Source organism: Lolium rigidum, chromosome 2, assembly GCF_022539505.1.
Source record: "Lolium rigidum isolate FL_2022 chromosome 2, APGP_CSIRO_Lrig_0.1, whole genome shotgun sequence".
In the NCBI taxonomy this organism is placed as follows: domain Eukaryota; kingdom Viridiplantae; phylum Streptophyta; class Magnoliopsida; order Poales; family Poaceae; genus Lolium; species Lolium rigidum.
The window spans coordinates 205,752,119-205,772,559 of record NC_061509.1 but is presented as its reverse complement, the minus strand read 5'-3'; the positions used below and the strand labels follow the sequence as shown (position 1 = coordinate 205,772,559).

At 43.3% G+C, this 20,441-nt stretch overlaps 1 long non-coding RNA gene across 1 annotated transcript; it reads left to right on the top strand.

The window, feature by feature from the left end:
- Window positions 1-1,070: 1,070 nt before the first annotated feature.
- On the top strand, window positions 1,071-4,174 carry LOC124688005. The gene is made up of 4 exons (XR_006998403.1): window positions 1,071-1,201; window positions 1,286-1,764; window positions 1,864-2,103; window positions 2,220-4,174. It is a non-coding gene; the product is annotated as an uncharacterized LOC124688005 (long non-coding RNA).
- The last annotated feature ends 16,267 nt before the right edge of the window (window positions 4,175-20,441 follow it).

The window sequence follows — 20,441 nt, the reverse complement described above, 5'->3', positions numbered from 1 at the left end:
CTGTGTTGGTCAGGTGTACATTTCCCTGGGTACAAGTGAGAGGTCAAACTCAACAAGGCCATTGAGAAGAAAAAAAAGGCCGTTCAACAGCTGAATGGCCTCAAGTAAACCATATATGCATTTAGCAAAAATAAGATCACTCTGAGATGACATGGAATCTTGTTTAGGCAAATGGGGCATGTCTAAGTTTCTACCAATGAGGCCGAAAAGCGGTAGCAGTACACGAATTTTGTAGATGTCATAGCATCCTCAGTTTTTAACTATTAATCGCATGGAGAATTGTATCTAGCATTGGTATCATTTTGTGGAACCGGCATTTGTAAAATCATCATTGGTATCATAGCATCACTCACACCCTCTAAATTTTCTAGAGTGTTTGAACACATAAGATATTCTAAGATTCTTTCACAATATAGGCGGGCGCGGCAACGCGCGCTTTCATGATCTAGAAGCCTAGAAGCCTCCACAGTGTTTTGGAGGTCTGAGCCGTCGGATCTACTTATCTAAGAGCAAGTACAACAATGAACGCTTAGCAGGCTATAGCAAGGGACATGTCAGAAAAATCTGATGTGGAAGAGAGAGGAAGGAGGAGAGAGAGAGGAGCTGGCGCTTGCAGTATCGCCGGGCTACAACACACGGAACGAGGAAAAAGGGGCTTGCATGCAGCTCAGGTCCAATGCCATGCGTGCTTAAATAATTAAATTTGAATTAAAGCCCATCTAAGAGTCAATCTAATAGCTAGCTTATTGTATGAATGGGCTTTACAATGGCTGTAGGGTGACATGGCATGGCTATATAGCCAGCAGTGGGCTTCTCTATTAATCTTGCTCTAATGGTCTACATCGACTGACTGATCCCGAAGCGTCGCTAGGTACCTTCTTACTTCCTTCGATCCCGTTAAATAGGCCAGCATTCGTTACTGGGCTTCTACTCCACAAAACGAGTTAGGCCAGGTTGGTCGGGCCGTGAATCGCTAATATGGGCATAGAGTTTCAGCCCTTTATAGTTCTCGGCCAGAATCCACGGAGCTTATCGCTAGCGGTAAAAAAAAGAAAAGTAGCCCTCGTCAGTTCTTCTCGTTTCCTCTCTGTTCTGGTCACGCCGCCGCCGTTCCCCGTACGCCCACGCCACCGGGGGATAGGCCACCTACCGATCGAAAACCAGCGAGGCGATTCAACCCCGAAGAAACAGTGAGGCAAAGGTGAGAACGCCTACGGCTTGCCGATTTCCTTCCATTTCGACCGGATTTAGAAGAGGCCGCCCACTTATTTGGTTTCTTCTCCAGCGACGGTGCCGACAAGGTTTGGATGGCGGGAAGGCTGCGGAGTGGACTCCTTCCATCTTCGATCCGCCGGTAGACCCGGCCCATCATCAGAGAAACGCCTCTCCTTCCGTTTGTGTGGGCGGCATCGTGATCACAGTGCGCGAACTGAAACCGTCAGCACCCTAATCACGGTGGTAATTTCGACCCACTTCTCCATGTAATTATGGTAATTAATCTCGGTGTTATTTTCAGTTCTCTTCTCTCCGTGATAAATATGTGCGACATCCTAATTTTCATCAGATATGTTCATTGCTTCGGGTTGCTTTTCTGTTTGCCCGTCCTCATTCTTCTCAGTAATTTCATCAAACGCCAACATTAGGTAGCAAATTGTCTTACTATTGTTTGTTCAGGGATTGCCGTCCTCTTTCGTGTTGGATTTAATTCAGGAACTGTTGATAGGGAGTGTCTGATCTTCATTTGCGACCATGGCTGCTGGACAGGTGCTCTCCTTTATGCAATTTTAGCTCTTTTTACTCCTGCGTTGTTAATCTTTCGTATCATTATTGTTTCCACGCCCATTTTCATTATATTTATGTTAGGGCATGTACACCGCCGGCGCTAGTGCCAGGCGCTAGGATGGATTTCCTAGAAGTTAAGCCAGAATCCTCTCCGATCCTGGGATTTAACCTTGCGTCGACGCCCAGCTTCGCGCCGGGCGCTAGAGAGATTTTTGGCAGGAGGGTGCAGTAAAATAGGAAGAGGTTGCTAGCAGTTGGCGCCTGGAGTTTGCGGTCAGCGATGGAGCGCCGGACGCTTGCACGAGCGCTATGTGTTGGCCGGTCAGTTTTTTCCCCTTAAGCGCTCAACTAAGCGTCTGTGCATTGTACATGCCCTTAGGGGGTACTAATACCACTACAGAAAAGTACCATATGCCTCGCTGTTTGTTGTTCTCCAGGAAGAATGGCAAGCTGAAGAAGCCAGATGCTATGGGGTAGAAACGTACACAATGTTTGCACCTCCTCAGCAGAGTAGCAAGGTGGAATCACTGTTTTCCACTTTGGTATACCACTTTTATCAGTTTATGATCTGTAATGGTGTACAGAATACATGTATTTTAAGTATGTGTCCCCTATGTTGTATATGGTCTGTCCATCCTAAACACTTATAATTCAGTGATTGTCGTCATCCAAGTAGACTAAGCTTTATTACACTCTCTCAGAAAAATAGAGGAGAACCTTAAATCTGCTAATGTTTTGGATCGACTGTTGATCAAGGTATTTACTGTTCCTACTCTGCATGACATGCCATAAATGGTGTTTTTGAGTAATAGTTTAACTGAATTAGTGACACATGCATTTGTTTCCAGAATTTATTTGAGATATAATTATATTGTTCTAGGATGCTGAATCCAATTGTTTAAATTATAACTGCTTCTTTCCAAGGCTATGTATTTACTGACAGTAAGTCATGCTGTCAATAATGGTTTGATACAAGGTATGCATCTTCGTTTATAAGGAACAGGGTAAAGCTTCACCACAGGTGTTCCAGAATCAAGAGAGTAGGATTGCTAATTATGGTGCTTGAAGGGAACTGCTTGGAAATATATAATAAAAATCCAGGGACCTTCTTTATGACAATTGTGAAGTGCAAACAAAACAAGGAAAAGGTATATTTCCTTTCTTTCTGATTTATCCCTGCTTTATAGTCGAAATATGAAACATAATATCTTGTGTCAGTTATATTAGTAGAAAAAGGTATATTGTTGATGGGGCAAGAGGTTTCTGGTTTAGTTGAACCACAAATATATACAATAAATGGTGTATGGAAGAAGCTGAAAGCGGAGATGCTTTTTCCCTTGTGTTATCTTTTTGGTCAGTAATACATCTGTTTGAGAGAACAGATGATTCTGTTAAGGAGAAATAAAAAGACTTGATTTCCATTCAAAGTTTCTTGCCTTACATGCTCCACTGTTTTGTTAGGTTTCCCAAATAAGGGTTGATATAACTACAGGAAATGTGGGCAAGTAGTTGGACTAATCCATAATTGTGCACTTTGTTTATTTTTACATTGAAAGACTAAGAATTTGTAGGTAGCTTTGGCTGATGGAACAGAGTTACACTCATTAGCTATGTTCTCAGATGCTACTCGATCGTGAGGACGAGAGCACACATGGTGAGGGTTACTCTAAATATCAACTGTTGAAGTTTTATTAGCTCTATTTTTGCAAGAATGGTGCAGCAGCAGCAAAATCCAGCTGCACTGGTGGTGTGATAGGCAAACTGTTAGAAATATGCAAAACTATGTATATGGCTTGCAAAATTTTGGATTTTAGAAGAAAATTATTAGTTGCGTGAGGTAGGAAAATTATATGCTTAGTTCAGTGCTCACTATCTACTCCTTCTAAGAACTAAAAAGTGTACCCACTACCACAAGTCAGAGACTCAATGCCATCACAGTCAAGATGCTTAGTTCTTATTCGTATTGAAATATCTCGCTGTGGACTCATTGCTTGGACAACCAAGATCCTTGACGGTTTTGTAATCTAATGCCAAATATATGCAGCCTGAACTAATGGCCCTCTCATGAAGCGCATGTTCATATATAATAGTTAACACTTATGGTTAACCTGAAATATCCTTCAGTTTTGCTCATCTATGTTTTTCAGACAGTAAAGTATGCATGTAGAAAATGATGTTAGAAGTGATTTCCTGAGCTGAGGAATAAAGCAAACGCTACAGTGCCAGTGCTTCAACGTATGCCATTTTTCTTGTGATGTTACTAAATGTGTTTTGAAATAATGAAGGTTATGTTTTAATGATGATGCTTTCAGTCGATATGAGACTACCTATTGAAGAAGCTCGGTGCCTCACGTAGTTTTGTACTTCTCGGCACAGGATTGTATCTCTTGAATCTTTGCAATATTTTAATCATTATGGTTACTATGTTATTTTGAACAATTGTAATTGAATTGGGTTCATCCCTCTATAATCAAGTGTGTTCTTATGAGGTGGTATACAAGCCGGGACACTTTCCCCCTCCTTAGCTCTCACCCATCTACAATACCCTTGAGGGCTCCCTGCCGTTGACCGAGCCGCCGAGCGCCGCTCCGCCGGAATAGCCGGTCGGAGTTGGTCTTGGATGGGCGCCGGAGTAGTTTAGAGCTAGATCTTGTAGGTTCTTTGTTTTGTTTGGCTCTATGCCACGTTGTGGGCGTATGCCCTGTAGTGGAGGTGGTGGCCTAGATCTGTAGGGCTGCTGCTGGTTGGACTCCGATGGGCGGAGCAGAGCGGGACTTGGACTCCGATGGGCGGAACAGAGCCACCTTCTCGAGTAAGATGGCGGCGGATCTCTGCTGGTGGTTTCGAGGCCAAGAAGAGGCTGTTCTCCCGGCCGACCGTGGCGGCGAGGAGGAGAACAGAGGAGTCTTGATGAGCCTGGGTGATGTCCTTCTCCTGGCCGGCCTTGGAGGCGAGGGGGAGTTGGGCTGCTGCTAGCTCGTTGCTCTGATGAGATCCAGGTTAGTTCGGGTGTGCGGCCGGATGGGGTTGATCTGCATCCTTTCTCCTTCTCTGTCTCGCCATGGAGGCGTTGTGAGGGGAGGAGATGGTGCAGTGATCCCTGGACAATGCATGCTCTTGCCTGTGGGGTGCTATGTCTTCGAGCTCAACCACACACGAGCCATCATGGCTCCCGCGATCTTCTGTCGGCAAGGCGGCGAATCTTCTACCTCCACTGCAGAGGCCTTCTTCGACGCGACTGCTGGAGCTCAGCACCTCCTCTTCATCAAGTGGTTCATCCCCGGTGATCTAAAGGCGACCAACGGCTTCGTCTCTTCGTTGGACATGGAGCTGTCGAGCATTCTGCTCCGGATCCTCGACGACGACGCCTGAGGACGCCGGCGAAAGGTGGCGGCGGCACCCAGGGACCCGATTTCTTTTTTTCCTTTTATCCTAGGGTGTTTTTTGTTAATCTAGAGAGCCTTTCTTTAGATATTCGGTTTCTCAGGACGAGAGATGTAAAAGGTCCTCTTTGTAATATCTACCTGCCACGTATGGAATGAATGGATCTCTGGGGCCTTCTAGGCCCTGTCGCAAAAATAAAAATGAGGTGGTATACAATAATATATGCATAGGCTCAATTATATGTTTATTTTCATGTATAAAAAACTTTGATTTCCATGGGTACCTTGTGAAAGCACACGGCATGCCTGAGGCACCTACATTAAACTCTATATTAGCTTAAACTTTATTTGTTAGAATTTGTACTATACAATCTATTCTAAAAATTATTATCATCTTTTTTCTCAAAAAGGACGGGCGCAGCAAAGCGCGCATTCATGGTCTAGTTCAATCCTAAATCAGAAGGACCAGCGGAAGCTAAGCAAACACTATGTGCACGATACATTCTACTAGAGAAAATGAATATCATTGACACTCATTGTTCTCAAACGCTGATGAAAGAGAAATAAACGTACATCTGAATAGATCTTCACTGTAAGAGAGAGAAGAGACCGTGGATGGAAGAATTGCTGTAGAGGGGACTGTAATATCCCAGGTTTAGAGGTTACAAAATGAGAAAACACAAAAGTGTGCATTGCATTCATACATAGAAAATCCGGGGAATTTTCGCGCTTTCAAATAAAACCTGTCACAGTAACTGAAGTTTCACTTGACTTGCTGGAATTGAAGTAGATCATCAAGTTAAGCGCTATCAACTTCACTGTGATCTTTGCTAAAACCTTGTTTTTGGTAAAAAGGATTTGATCTAAGGGTTAGATCAAATGGAATTAGTTTTACAACAAACAACACCTTAAGTAAGGTTCAACTACAAGATCTTATAAAGGATCTCAACATGACATTCCATACAACAACACATGAATAATTGTTCAATTCTAAATCAAAGAACACAATTAATTAAGACATTATTCTATACATATCGTTTCCATGTCTTTTACTAAATAAATATTTCTACCATGATTCACATGGTATATCTTTTCAACTACAATACTGGAATTCATGTCAAGGATATTCATATTCATTCTTTATCAACCTTGACTACTCCATCATGTCCATTCAAAATCATTTCCAATAAACCTCTGAGAAAGGAGAGGACCCTCTATGTGCTTATATTATTTATTGAGTATAACCCTAGGCTAACATTCAATTCTATCCTAGTGAGATAAGTAATTGGTAGTAACTAATGCTAGAAGAAGTACAAATCAAGTATTAAACCCTAATTGACCTAACTAATATTTGATAGTAAGCAAGAACCTCTTTTACTTGTGATCCAAGATAGAGACAAGTGTTGTGATCATTACAACTTGGTAATGATCATAAACCCTATAGAAACTCTACCTATCCAAGATAGCTCAAGTAAAAAGTGTAGGCTCAAGTATATTGACCAATACTTGATCTTGGAGAAGAGAACCTTGATTCACTAATGATTTAGGGATTTCTATTTTCGTGCCCTCGGGTCCTTAGTTGTGCTCAGTTTTCCCCAGCTCCTTAGTTTTTCCTCAGTTTTACCCAAGCGTTTGTCTGAAACCATCACACGTGATGTAACGGCCGGTTGCCCGACGGTTGACCGTTATCTTCCGACTAGTGGGGCCACGTAGAGCCTGCAAAGACACGTCGGACCATCCATCTTTGTTTGACCGTAAGCATCGCTGTATCCCCGACCAAAACGCGAACGAGTGGGGCTTCGGTATATCAAATGACAAGTGGGGCCATGACGCTGATACAAGGGGCAATACACGGGTAGGATTAGATTTTTAAACGGAGCTCTACAGCGATGGCACGGAGGAGGTGGCATGCGGGGTGCCGAGATGAGATCGACCTCCACAAAGAACTGCATGAGGCGAGACCAGACGCATTAGATAGATATGAACTAGACGCGTTTAACCATGCAAAGAAGAGAAGAAATGGCCGACGACATCGACGACTACCTCAAAACTTTGACTGACCGTGTCGGACACGAACGCGAGCAATGTAGAGAAAACTAGTGTCTCTCCTTTCTGGTGTGTATAGGTGGGTGCTAGGAGAGTGTGGTGGCGAAGGGAAAGACCTCGCGGCGGTCCGTGGCGTCCGAGCATAGCGGGTCGGCGTGGCCATGCCCACAGCCGGCGTGCATGCATGTTCGGCATTGGCATCAGCATGTACGTTCGGCATTGGCCTCGGCGGTATCTCTGGTGTGTCGTTGATCGAATGAGGGGACGGGATTGAGGGTGCATCCCGACGTTGACCTAGCGGTGGCGGCGAGCATAGCCATTTCGACCATGCCGATATCGGCATCGGCATCGTTTGGAGGCTGTGGTGCTCGAATCAAGTTGGGATTTGTTTCTTGTAGGCCAAAATGAATTTGAAACAAGTTTCATGTTGAAGGTTAGGTAACGAAAGTTTGTAACTATCCCAAAATTATACTAGCGCCATGGTGAGGTTCTTTTTGATAGAGCTATACGGTTGGGCAAACTTTTTTGACACTTTTTAGATAGGGTTCCTTGTTGTTACACGTATGGCATCATGTATGGAAAATTTGGGGTAATTTGGAGATGTTCGAAAAATCACTTTGCTTAAGCGCATGCCGTTTCGTCTCGCTGAAACCAGCTTTTCTAACAAGGTGATTATTTCTACCTTCTCTAAATAACCTCAAATTTCATACAGCTGATCTTCTATACATAGATAGATAGATTGTTTCGTTTTTACATTTTTTGAACTTTTTATTTCCCTTTATAATACCCAATTGATTTTCAGGTCAAAACCTCGAAAAACAGCATCATGTATGCCAAACTTTTGTAACAAAATAGGTTTTTTCTGCCTTCTCTAAATGATCTCAAAAATCGTACGTGATAGGTTTATCATTCTATACAAAGATAGATGGTTTATGATTTTTTGCGTGAAAAGTAATGGCTACAACAAATTGTTGATGGTTTATCATTTTTTGCGTGAAAAGTAATGGCAACAACAAATCGGTGATGGTTTATCATTTTTTGCGTCAAAAGTAATGGCAACAACAAATCGGTGATGGTTTATCATTTTTTTGCGTGAAAAGTAATGGCAACAACAAATCGGTGATGGTTTATCATTTTTTTTGCGTGAAAAGTAATGGCTACAACAAATTGTTGATGGTTTATGATTTTTTGCGTGAAAAGTAATGGCAACAACAAATCGGTGATGGTTTATCTTTTTTTTTTGCGTGAAAAGTAATGGCAACAACAAATCGGTGATGGTTTATCATTTTTTTTGCGTGAAAAGTAATGGCTACAACAAATTGTTGATGGTTTATGATTTTTTGCGTGAAAAGTAATGGCTACAACAAATCGGTGATGGTTTATCATTTTTTTGCGTGAAAAGTAATGGCAACAACAAATCGGTGATGGTTTATCATTTTTTGCGTGAAAAATAACGCCTAAAAGAGTTTATAATTTTTAGCGCGTGAAAAATAATACGTAAAACCGCCCTTCAAGATACTTAGAGGGTGGAAGCTAATTAACCGCCAACGAGAGAGAGAGGGGTTATCCTGCCCGTTCCCTATATCATACGATCAACGGTCGGCGGGCACGATCCGCGTGACATGGGATAGACCAATCAGGGCGATGTTGCACGTCCGCGAGAATTTGTGAAGAGAGAGGGCAAAACTGAGTACTATCAAGAAACCAAGGGCACTCGAGTAGTAAATAGACTAAGGGATTCAAATATGAGATTTAAAAAATGGAAAATGCGTGTTTTGTACAATGAAACCCATCTTGGCCTACCTCAAACTATTTGCAATACCAATATACATCAGTGTGAGAATTGTGGTCTCATTTAGACAAAGTATGATTTGGGGGAAGCTGTTTTGGGAAGGGCTTATTGTGGAAAACCATGCACCTTCATAGCTACTAGGTGATTTGAGAAGTGGCAATTTGTGGTAAAACTTGATTTATCTACGATTTATATATGATTTGAGAAGTGGCAATTTGTGGTAAAGACTCCATGAGTAAGTGCCACTCTTTTTCGGATTTTTTTGCACATTAAATGACTCATTTAACTAGTTAATCCCATTTGTTGACTCTCTCGTTGACCAGCCACTTGAGGGTAAAACTGAGTATATTGCACTAGCCAGTATTAGCACTCGAGGGGAAAATTGAGCACACAAAAAATGCTAGTATAAGACTCGAGGGTATACCTGAGTATATCTAAATTTCCAGGGTTAGACTCGAGGACACGTGCAATTGTTGACGCGTAGACGCGGGTCGCGGTGGAGAAGTCTAGACGTGCAATCGTGGACGCGTGTCGCATTGCAGAAGTCCAAGACGTGCAGACGTGCACCTGTGCACGCGTAGGACGCGGGTCGCATTAACCACCCCTCTCCTTTATAGACGCCTCCTCGCACTCTCTCTGTCACTCTCACTCGCTCACGCATCGCCAACTCTCTCACGTCCCATCATCTTCTCCAAAGCAAAAAACCCTCTCCCTCTTCCTCTTCCTCCGCCGGAGAGATGGACAAGGAGAATGCCAATCCCATCGTCGAGGTAGGCTCGAAGCGCGACGCCTCCATCTTCGGCGCCGTCCCCTCTACGGACGTCGCCGCCGCCGTCGCCGGTGCATCGGAGGCTGCTGCCGCCGGTGGCAGTCAGATTCCGGCGGGATGGGACCCCTACGACCCCGTGCCGTACGTCCCGCCCCCGAACCCCTACGACACCTCCCTGGAGGACCCATGGAACGAAGTAACTACGGTTTGCTTCCTTTTTTGTTCCCCATTCCTTTTTGAACCCTATTTTTGCTGGTGTAGATGGATCTGTAGATGGATGAGTATTGGGCTAATATTTGCGCCGATTTTATTCCATTTTGTTTTGATCACTTCTTGATTTCGTTTAAGATTTGGGGTTCGGCTGTTCGGTTAAATTATTTAAGTAATATTGGATCTCAATCAGTTAATTTATGCAAGTAATCATGGGATCTCAATCAGTTATTTTATGCACTAATCAAAAGATATCAACCGTTTAATTTTGCAAATAATCTCGAATGTGTTCAAGTTCAGATCTAGTTCAGATCTAGAATCTGTTTCTTTGCCTATGATGAATGGTTGGGCATAAATTTTTACAGGGAGGGTTCAGCGAACCATTGCTGTGTACAAATCTGTTGTGCATGAGCTTTAGTTCGCTTACACCTTCCCTGTAGATATATAATCATGTCCACTCTAACTGAGGCTGACTCTGTTTTTCTTAACTTTGTTATCATGTACGTTAGTCATCGTTGCAACTCATTCACTAGTTTTCGTTTGATATGGATCAGATGTTCGGCAGCGACGTCGGCAGCCGACGAGGAGGAGGAGGACGTCAAGACTCGCCGAGTGCTTGCGGAGGCTGCAGGTCGGCCGATATATCTCCTACTTCGCCAAGGAGGTCTACAGGTGCCCCTTCTGCACCAGGAGACTCGGCGCCACGGACTTCAACTGCCTCGTCACGCATGCTGAGAACATCAGCACCACCTTCCCCAAGGTCGGCACGACGGTGAACGTCCACTCCTTCCGCGCCAAGCACAGGGCGCTCGGCATGCACCTCCGCAGCTTGCAGCGGGTGGAGATCTCCGCCGGGCGCATGCCTCCGCTCAAGCCCAAGGCTCCCAAGGGGAGCAAGAGCAACAAGTGGAGGCAGAGCCGGATGGGGTAGGCGGAGTCCCGGACGTGTGTTGCTGCTGCTGCCTCCTAGTTTGTTGTTGGGATCCCTTTGTTGTTAGCTAGGGATCCCTTGTTGTTATGTTAGTATGATGGTGCCTGTGAAGAACCTGTTACTATGTTGGCTGCTGTGTATGCAGCTTATTATCTATCCATATTATCTAGGGATTATCTATCCCTAGTCTACTATATTTTGTTGGCCGTACTTAGTTTTCTTGATTTACTTTGACTGTGAATTTATCGTACAATATCCTAGAGATTTGCTTCTAGATTTAACTACATACATATGGACCAGAGGGAGTACTAGATTTGCTGCCATATTGGGCAAACAACGAGGGCCAAAAGGCACAAATAATTGAAGAAAGTCAGAAATGCAAGCTTCTCTAGATTTTATACTAATTTGGTGAAAAGGACAGAGAGAAAGAGGGGAAAAAGGTGCACTTAATAATGCCAATTTGGGGCCGAGAGAGACGGAACCCAGCTCCTCGCTCACGTGCAACCAAACGCTTCTCGTCCTGTCCCACGCGGTCCCTTTCTACCAGCCCCACGCGACGCGGGCCCACACGACGCGGCCCCACACGACGCGGCCCCACACGTGACAGAACGGTCAACTAAACGGGAATCCTGCCGTCTGAGCTGCTTCTGCGGGTTTCAAACAAGGGCTTGGGGAAAACTGAGGAAAAACTAAGGAGCTGGGGAAAACTGAGTACAACTAAGGACCTGAGGGCACGAAAATAGAAAGCCCAATGATTTATTATGAGGCCAATACTTTGATCATTACAAATTGGGTGATGATCATAAACCCTAAGAATCTAAGTGAGTGAGATGAGAGAAGTAATAAAGAAGAGAGAGTTTAGTGAGGAATAAGTTGATCATGTCTAATGCATGACCATGATTTGTTGATTTAGATGATAAGATGAACTTGGGAGATAATCGGAGATCATCCACTACATAAATTGATAGATCCCTACCAATTAATCCAGGCCAATCTTCATGCCTTGTGTAGAGGATTAATCCTAGTCAATTAAACATAACCTAACTATTGCTCACATCCTAACCTAGTGGTGTATCACCTTGGTGATCACTACTAAAACCCTAAACCACATTTGAATTTCAATCCAAGTATCACTTTGGATCATAAGTAGAACCCTGCCATGCCTCATGCCTATTTTATACTTCAAATAGTGAAGTATCCCAAAAACCCTAAACCTTGTCATTTAGGATCCAATTCACATAAAATATTGTTCCCTAACTTGTGTATCATAGATCATAAGTATCAACCAAACCATATATATACCTAGAGCCTAAATGTCATTTACTGATTAGTGTAAAACCAATATTAAACCCTACACTTTCATATTAGTGGCCAGAGTTGTTAGAATCTTACTTCGCTCTAATATATGATTTAGAAAATGCAAAACCTATGAGCATCAAATGATTTGATTAGGAGTCACAAATCCATGTATGAAGAAAACCATAGTAGTAACTTTATTATAAACATAAACTAAATTCCTAATTAAGTCGTTAGAAACAACCAAACACATAAAATCATAAACCAGTCCATCCTCATTACCACTTATTTTAAAATTTTAGCCATAATTAAATAGATATGAATAACCAATGTGGTTAAGCACTCTAGCAAAATCCAATATTATGTTCATCATGCCCATGCTACCAAAGTTCAAGATCACTTAAATAAATGTGATTCCTAAAATAAGAATAATGGAGATAAACACTTAAACTCTATCTATTTTAATTTAGAAGGACTTCACAAAATATCAATTTAATCATCAAACAAATATTTATGTAAACATCAACACTAGGCAGCAAGCAATAGTTTCAAGTTGTATTGAAATTCAAATGATTTAGAACCTGCAAAAACAAAACAGAATTCAATTTGAATTCAAATGACAAATAAAAATAGAAAATAGAAAAGGAGAGAGCTTACCTTGCCAGGCCAAGCCAGCAGCCGCCGCAGCCCATCACCACCACGTCGACCAAGCCCAGAACCAGCCCATCCCACCAAATAAAACAACCCAAATCACCGTACCGATTCATCGAGGAAGAAAAGAAGCCTCGTCGTCTTCTCAACGACGACAGCGCACAGGGACACCCCGGCCACCTCACCGTTGGTGATAGGGATGAAGCTGGACGCCGCAGAGACACTCAGAGCTTCGCCCAACTCTACTCACGTCCGAGTCTATCCTTTGGCGCCAAGATTCACGCCCAATACACCTCCGTCATCATCGAGGTATCCCGGCCACTGCCGCCTGCGAGATAACGAACTAGACCCCGTCGTGGTCTATAAATACTCAAGAAGCTCCGCACTGAAACCCTAGTGCCCCGCTGCCTCACCATTCCCTCTCTAACCTACCTAGACGGCCACAATCATCCGCAGCACCTTGATACGTCTCCAACGTATCGATAATTTCTTATGTTCCATGCCACATTATTGATGTTATCTACATGTTTTATGCACACTTTATGTCATATTCGTGCATTTTCTGGAACTAACCTATTAACAAGATGCCGAAGTGCCGGTTCCTGTTTTCTCGCTGTTTTTGGTTTCAGAAATCCTAGTAACGAAATATTCTCTGAATCGGACGAAATCAACGCCCGTGTTCCTATTTTTCCCGGAACCATCCGAACACCCGAGAGCCGCCGGAGGGGAGCCCCGGGGGCCCCACACCACACCCTGGCGCGGCCAGAGGGGGGGCCGCGCCGCCCTATGGTGTGGGCCCCCCAGAAGCCCTCCTGCGCCGCCTCTTCGCCTATTTAAAGCCTCCGTCGCGAAAACCCTGGGACGATTGGCGAAAACCACAGAAACCTTCCAGAGCCGCCGCCATCGCGACGCCAAGATCTGGGGGACAGGAGTCTCTGTTCCGGCACGCTGCCGGAGCGGGGAAGTGCCCCCGGAAGGCTCCTCCATCGACACCGCTGCCATCTTCACCGCCATCTTCATCACCGCTGCTGCTTCCATGAGGAGGGAGTAGTTCTCCATCGAGGCTCGAGGCTGTACCGGTAGCTATGTGGTTCATCTCTCCCATGTACCTCAATACAATGATCTCATGAGCTGCTTTACATGATTGAGATTCATATGAGTTTGTATCACAATTTATCTATGTGCTACTCTAGCAAAGTTATTAAAGTAGTTCTATTCCTCCCGCACGTGTGTAAAGGTGACGAGTGTGTGCACCGTGTTAGTACTTGGTTTATGCTATGATCATGATCTCTTGTAGATTGCGAAGTTAACTATTGCTATGATAATATTGATGTGATCTATTCCTCCTACATATGCATGAAGGTGACGAGTGTGCATGCTATGTTAGTACTTGGTTTAGTCTTTTGATCTATCTTACACTATAAGGTTACCAAAACATGAGCATTATTGTGGAGCTTGTTAACTCCGGCATTGAGGGTTCGTGTAATCCTACGCAATGTGTTCATCATCCAACAAAAGTGTAGAGTATGCATTTATCTATTCTCGTTATGTGATCAATGTTGAGAGTGTCCACTAGTGAAAGTGTAATCCCTAGGCCTTGTTCCTAAATACCGTGTTACTACCGCTTGTTTACTGTTTTATCGTGTTACTACTCGCTGCAATACTACCACCATCAACTACACGCCAGCAAGCTATTTTCTCGGCACCGTTGCTACTCGCTCATACTTATTTATACCACCCGTATTTCACTATCTCTTCGCCGAACTAGTGCACCTATTAGGTGTGTTGGGGACACAAGAGACTTCTTGCTTTGTGGTTGCAGGGTTGCATGAGAGGGATATCTTTGACCTCTTCCTCCCCGAGTTCGATAAACCTTGGGTGATCCACTTAAGGGAAAACTTGCTCGCTGTTCTACAAACCTCTCGCTCTTGGAGGCCCAACACTCGTCTACGGGAAAGGAGGGGGAACGTAGACATCAAGCTACTTTTCCGGCGCTGTTGCCGGGAGGAAAGGTAAAAGGCACTCATACTTCGGTTCCGTGTAAAGTACTTTTCTGGCGCCATTGTGTTTGTGCTCGAAGCTATTTCCTTTAGATCCTGCAATTGCATCTTTTTGTTTCTTGTTTACACTAGTTTGGCATAATGGACAAAAATGAGCTTCTATTTCTATTTCCTGATTTAAAACATGGATTGTTTGATGCGAAAATTAAGAAACCTATGGAATCTTATTTGCATGCTGGTAGTAATATTAGTATGAACGCTTTGAACACCATTGTTGATAATAATATAGAAAGTTCTAAGCTTGGGGAAGCTGGTTTTCATGATCTTTTTAGTCCCCCAAGCATTGAGGAGAAAATTTTCTTTGATGATACTTTGCCTCCTATTTATGATGATTATAATGATAGTGGTCTTTTGGTGCCACCTACTATGGAGAGTAAATTTTGTTGTGATTATACTATGCCTCCTACACTTGATGAGAATAATAATGATAGCTACTTTGTTGAATTTGCTCCCACTACAACTAATAAAATTGATTATGCCTATGTGGAGAGTAATAATTTTATGCATGAGACTCATGATAAGAATGCTTTATGTGATAGTTATATTGTTGAGTCTGCTCATGATGCTACTGAAAGTTATTATGAGAGAGGAAAATATGGTTGTAGAAATTTTCATGTTACTAAAACACCTCTGTATGTGCTGAAATTTTTCAAGCTACACTTGTTTTATCTTCCTATGCTTGTTACTTTGCTCTTCATGAATTTATTTGTGTACAAGGTTCCTTTTCATAGGAAGCATGTTAGACTTAAATATGTTTGGGATTTGATTCTTGATGCTCTCTTTTGCTTCAAATACTATTTCTTGCAAGTGCATCATTAAAACTGCTGAGCCCATCTTAATGGCTATAAAGAAAGAACTTCTTGGGAGATAACCCATGTGTTATTTTGCTACAGTACTTTGTTTTATATTTGTGTCTTGGAAGTTGTTTACTACTGTAGCAACCTCTTCTTATCTTAGTTTTGTGTTTTGTTGTGCCAAGTAAAGTCGTTGATAGAAAAGTTCATACTAGATTTGGATTACTGCGCAGAAACAGATTTCTTTGCTGTCACGAATCTGGGCAAAATTCTCTCTAGGTAACTCAGAAATTTATGCCAATTTATGTGAGTGATCCTCAGATATGTACGCAACTTTCATTCAATTTGAGCATTTTCATCTGAGCAAGTCTGGTGCCATTTTAAAATTCGTCTTTACGGACTGTTCTGTTTTGACAGATTCTGCCTTTTATTTCGCATTGCTTCTTTTGCTATGTGGGATGGATTTCTTTGTTCCATTAAACTCCAGTAGCTTTGAGCAATGTCCAGAAGTGTTAAGAATGATTGTGTCACCTCTGAACATGTGAGTTTTTGATTATGCACTAACCCTCTAATGAGTTTGTTTCGAGTTTGGTGTGGAGGAAGTTTTCAAGGGTCAAGAGAGGAGGATGATATACTATGATCAAGAAGAGTGAAAGCTCTAAGCTTGGGGATGCCACGGTGGTTCACCCCTGCATATTTCAACAAGACTCAAGCGTCTAAGCTTGGGGATGCCCAAGGCATCCCCTTCTTCATCGACAACATTATCAGGTTCCTCCCCTGAAACTATATTTTTATTCCATCACATCTTATGTGCTTTGCTTGGAGCGTCGGTTTGTTTTTGTTTTTGTTTTGTTTGAATAAAATGGATCCTAGCATTCACTTTATGGGAGAGAGACACGCTCCTCTGTAGCATATGGACAAGTATGTCCTTAGTTTCTACTCATAGTATTCATGGCGAAGTTTCTCCTTCGTTAAATTGTTATATGGTTGGAATTGGAAAATGATACATGTAGTAACTGCTATAAATGTCTTGGGTAATGTGATACTTGGCAATTGTTGTGCTCATGATTAAGCTCTTGCATCATATGCTTTGCACCCATTAATGAAGAAATACATAGAGCATGCTATAATTTGGTTTGCATATTTGGTTTCTCTAAAGTCTAGATAATTTCTAGTATTGAGTTTGAACAACAAGGAAGACGGTGTAGAGTCTTATAATGTTTTCAATATGTCTTTTATGTGAGTTTTGCTGCACCGGTTCATCCTTGTGTTTGTTTCAAATAAGCCTTGCTAGCCTAAACCTTGTATCGAGAGGGAATACTTCATGCATCCAAAATACTTGAGCCAACCACTATGCCATTTGTGTCCACCATACCTACCTACTACATGGTATTTTCCGCCATTCCAAAGTAAATTGCTTGAGTGCTACCTTTAAAAATTCCATCATTCACCTTACAATATATAGCTCATGGGACAAATAGCTTAAAAACTATTGTGGTATTGAATATGTACTTATGCACTTTATCTCTTATTAAGTTGCTTGTTGTGCGATAACCATGTTTCGGGGACGCCATCAACTACTCTTTGTTGAATTTCATGTGAGTTGCTATGCATGTTCGTCTTGTCCGAAGTAAGAGCGATCTACCACCTTATGGTTAAGCATGCATATTGTTAGAGAAGAACATTGGGCCGCTAACTAAAGCCATGATCCATGGTGGAAGTTTCAGTTTTGGACATATATCCTCAATCTCAAATGAGAAAATTATTAATTGTTGTTACATGCTTATGCATAAAAGAGGAGTCCATTATCTCGTTGTCTATGTTGTCCCGGTATGGATGTCTAAGTTGAGAATAATCAATAGCGAGAAATCCAATGTGAGCTTTCTCCTTAGACCTTTGTACAGGCGGCATAGAGGTACCCCTTTGTGACACTTGGTTAAAACATGTGCATTGTGATGATCCGGTAGTCCAAGCTAATTAGGACAAGGTGTGGGCACTATTAGTATACTATGCATGAGGCTTGCAACTTGTAAGATATAATTTACATGATACATATGCTTTATTACTACCGTTGACAAAATTGTTTCATGTTTTCAAAATAAAAGCTCTAGCACAAATATAGCAATCGATGCTTTCCTCTTTGAAGGACCATTCTTTTACTTTAATGTTGAGTCAGTTCACCTATTTCTCTCCACCTCAAGAAGCAAACACTTGTGTGAACTGTGCATTGATTCCTACATACTTGCTTATTGCACTTATTATATTACTCTATGTTGACAATATCCATGAGATATACATGTTATAAGTTGAAAGCAACCGCTGAAACTTAATCTTCTTTTGTGTTGCTTCGATACCTTTACTTTGAATTATTGCTTTATGAGTTAACTCTTATGCAAGACTTATTGATGCTTGTCTTGAAGTGCTATTCATGAAAAGTCTTTGCTATATGATTCACTTGTTTACTCATGTCATATACATTGTTTTGATCGTCGCATTCACTACATATGCTTTACAAATAGTATGATCAAGATTATGATGGCATGTCACTCCGTAAATTATCCGTGTTATCGTTTTACCCGCTCGGGACGAGCAGTAACTAAGCTTAGGGATGCTGATACGTCTCCGACGTATCGATAATTTCTTATGTTCCATGCCACATTATTGATGTTATCTACATGTTTTATGCACACTTTATGTCATATTCGTGCATTTTTTGGAACTAACCTATTAACAAGATGCCGAAGTGCCGCTCTCGTTTTCTCGCTGTTTTTGGTTTCAGAAATCCTAGTAACGAAATATTCTCGGAATCGGACGAAATCAACGCCCAGGTTCCTATTTTTCCCGGAACCATCCAGAACACCCGAGAGCCGCCAGAGGGGAGCCCTGGGGGCCCCACACCACACCCTGGCGCGGCCAGAGGGGGGGGCACGCCGCCCTATGGTGTGGGACCCCCAGAAGCCCTCCTGCGCCGCCTCTTCGCCTATTTAAAGCCTCCGTCGCGAAAACCCTGGGACGATTGGCGAAAACCACAGAAACCTTCCAGAGCCGCCGCCATCGCGACGCCAAGATCTGGGGGACAGCAGTCTCTGTTCCGGCACGCTGCCGGAGCGGGGAAGTGCCCCGGAAGGCTCCTCCATCGACACCGCTGCCATCTTCACCGCCATCTTCATCACCGCCGTCGCTTCCATGAGGAGGGAGTAGTTCTCCATCGAGGCTCGGGGCTGTACCGGTAGCTATGTGGTTCATCTCTCCCATGTACCTCAATACAATGATCTCATGAGCTGCTTTGCATGATTGAGATTCATATGAGTTTGTATCACAATTTATCTATGTGCTACTCTAGCAAAGTTATTAAAGTAGTTCTATTCCTCCTGCACGTGTGTAAAGGTGACAGTGTGTGCACCGTGTTAGTACTTGGTTTATGCTATGATCATGATCTCTTGTAGATTGCGAAGTTAACTATTGCTATGATAATATTGATGTGATCTATTCCTCCTACATATGCATGAAGGTGACAAGTGTGCATGCTATGTTAGTACTTGGTTTAGTCTTTTGATCTATCTTACACTATAAGGTTACCAAAACATGAGCATTATTGTGGAGCTTGTTAACTCCGGCATTGAGGGTTCGTGTAATCCTACGCAATGTGTTCATCATCCAACAAAAGTGTAGAGTATGCATTTATCTATTCTGTTATGTGATCAATGTTGAGAGTGTCCACTAGTGAAAGTGTAATCCCTAGGCCTTGTTCCTAAATACTGCGTTACTACCGCTTGTTTATCGCTTTACTCGTGTTACTATCGTCGCAATACTACCACCATCAACTACACGCCAGACAAGCTATTTTCCGGCACCGTTGCTACCGCTCATACTTATTTATACCACCCGTATTTCACTATCTCTTCGCCGAACTAGTGCACCTATTAGGTGTGTTGGGGACACAAGAGACTTCTTGCTTTGTGGCTGCAGGGTTGCATGAGAGGGATATCTTTGACCTCTTCCTCCCTGAGTTCGATAAACCTTGGGTGATCCACTTAAGGGAAAACTTGCTGCTGTTCTACAAACCTCTGCTCTTGGAGGCCTAACACTGTCTACAGGAAAGGAGGGGGAACGTAGACATCACACCTCGCCGGGGTCGAGCACGAATTCGACGACTGGGGGCACCCCGGAGTCCGTGGAGTAGCTCATTGGATGCGCCTGATGCCGTGGACCCTCCTGGCGGAAGGAATTAAGCAGAGGAGCTCTCATTCGAGCGATTCGACTCGTTCCCTTCCACGGTGGCTCGCCGGAATCCGCAAAATAGGACTCGCCACCGTCACCAATCGTCGCCATCGAGCACTCTATCAGCACCCTGGTGAGCTTGCGAATCTCTGGAGGCTCTTATTAATCTCTAGCATCGATCGTAGGGTCCGATTGATCAGTCGCCGGAGTTGATCCGCCGCAGTAGAGCTCACCATCGTTGTTCTAGTGGCTAATCCGTGGGGGCACGGCCATCATTAGCTTTAGAATCGTCTTCTGGCTCGAACGAACCCAGTAGCTCGTCCTGGGAGGCCCTAAATCGACGGCGCCGCCCTCATCTGGTCGCCGGCGTTGAGCCGCCGGCAGGGTGACGTGGAGAGGAACCCGTTCGTCGTGTTGACTCGGTCCATTGCAAACGAGGCAGGTGACCTGGACACAGGTCCCACCTGTCAGCGTCTAAGAGTGTAACCCGAACCGGTAAGTTTAGT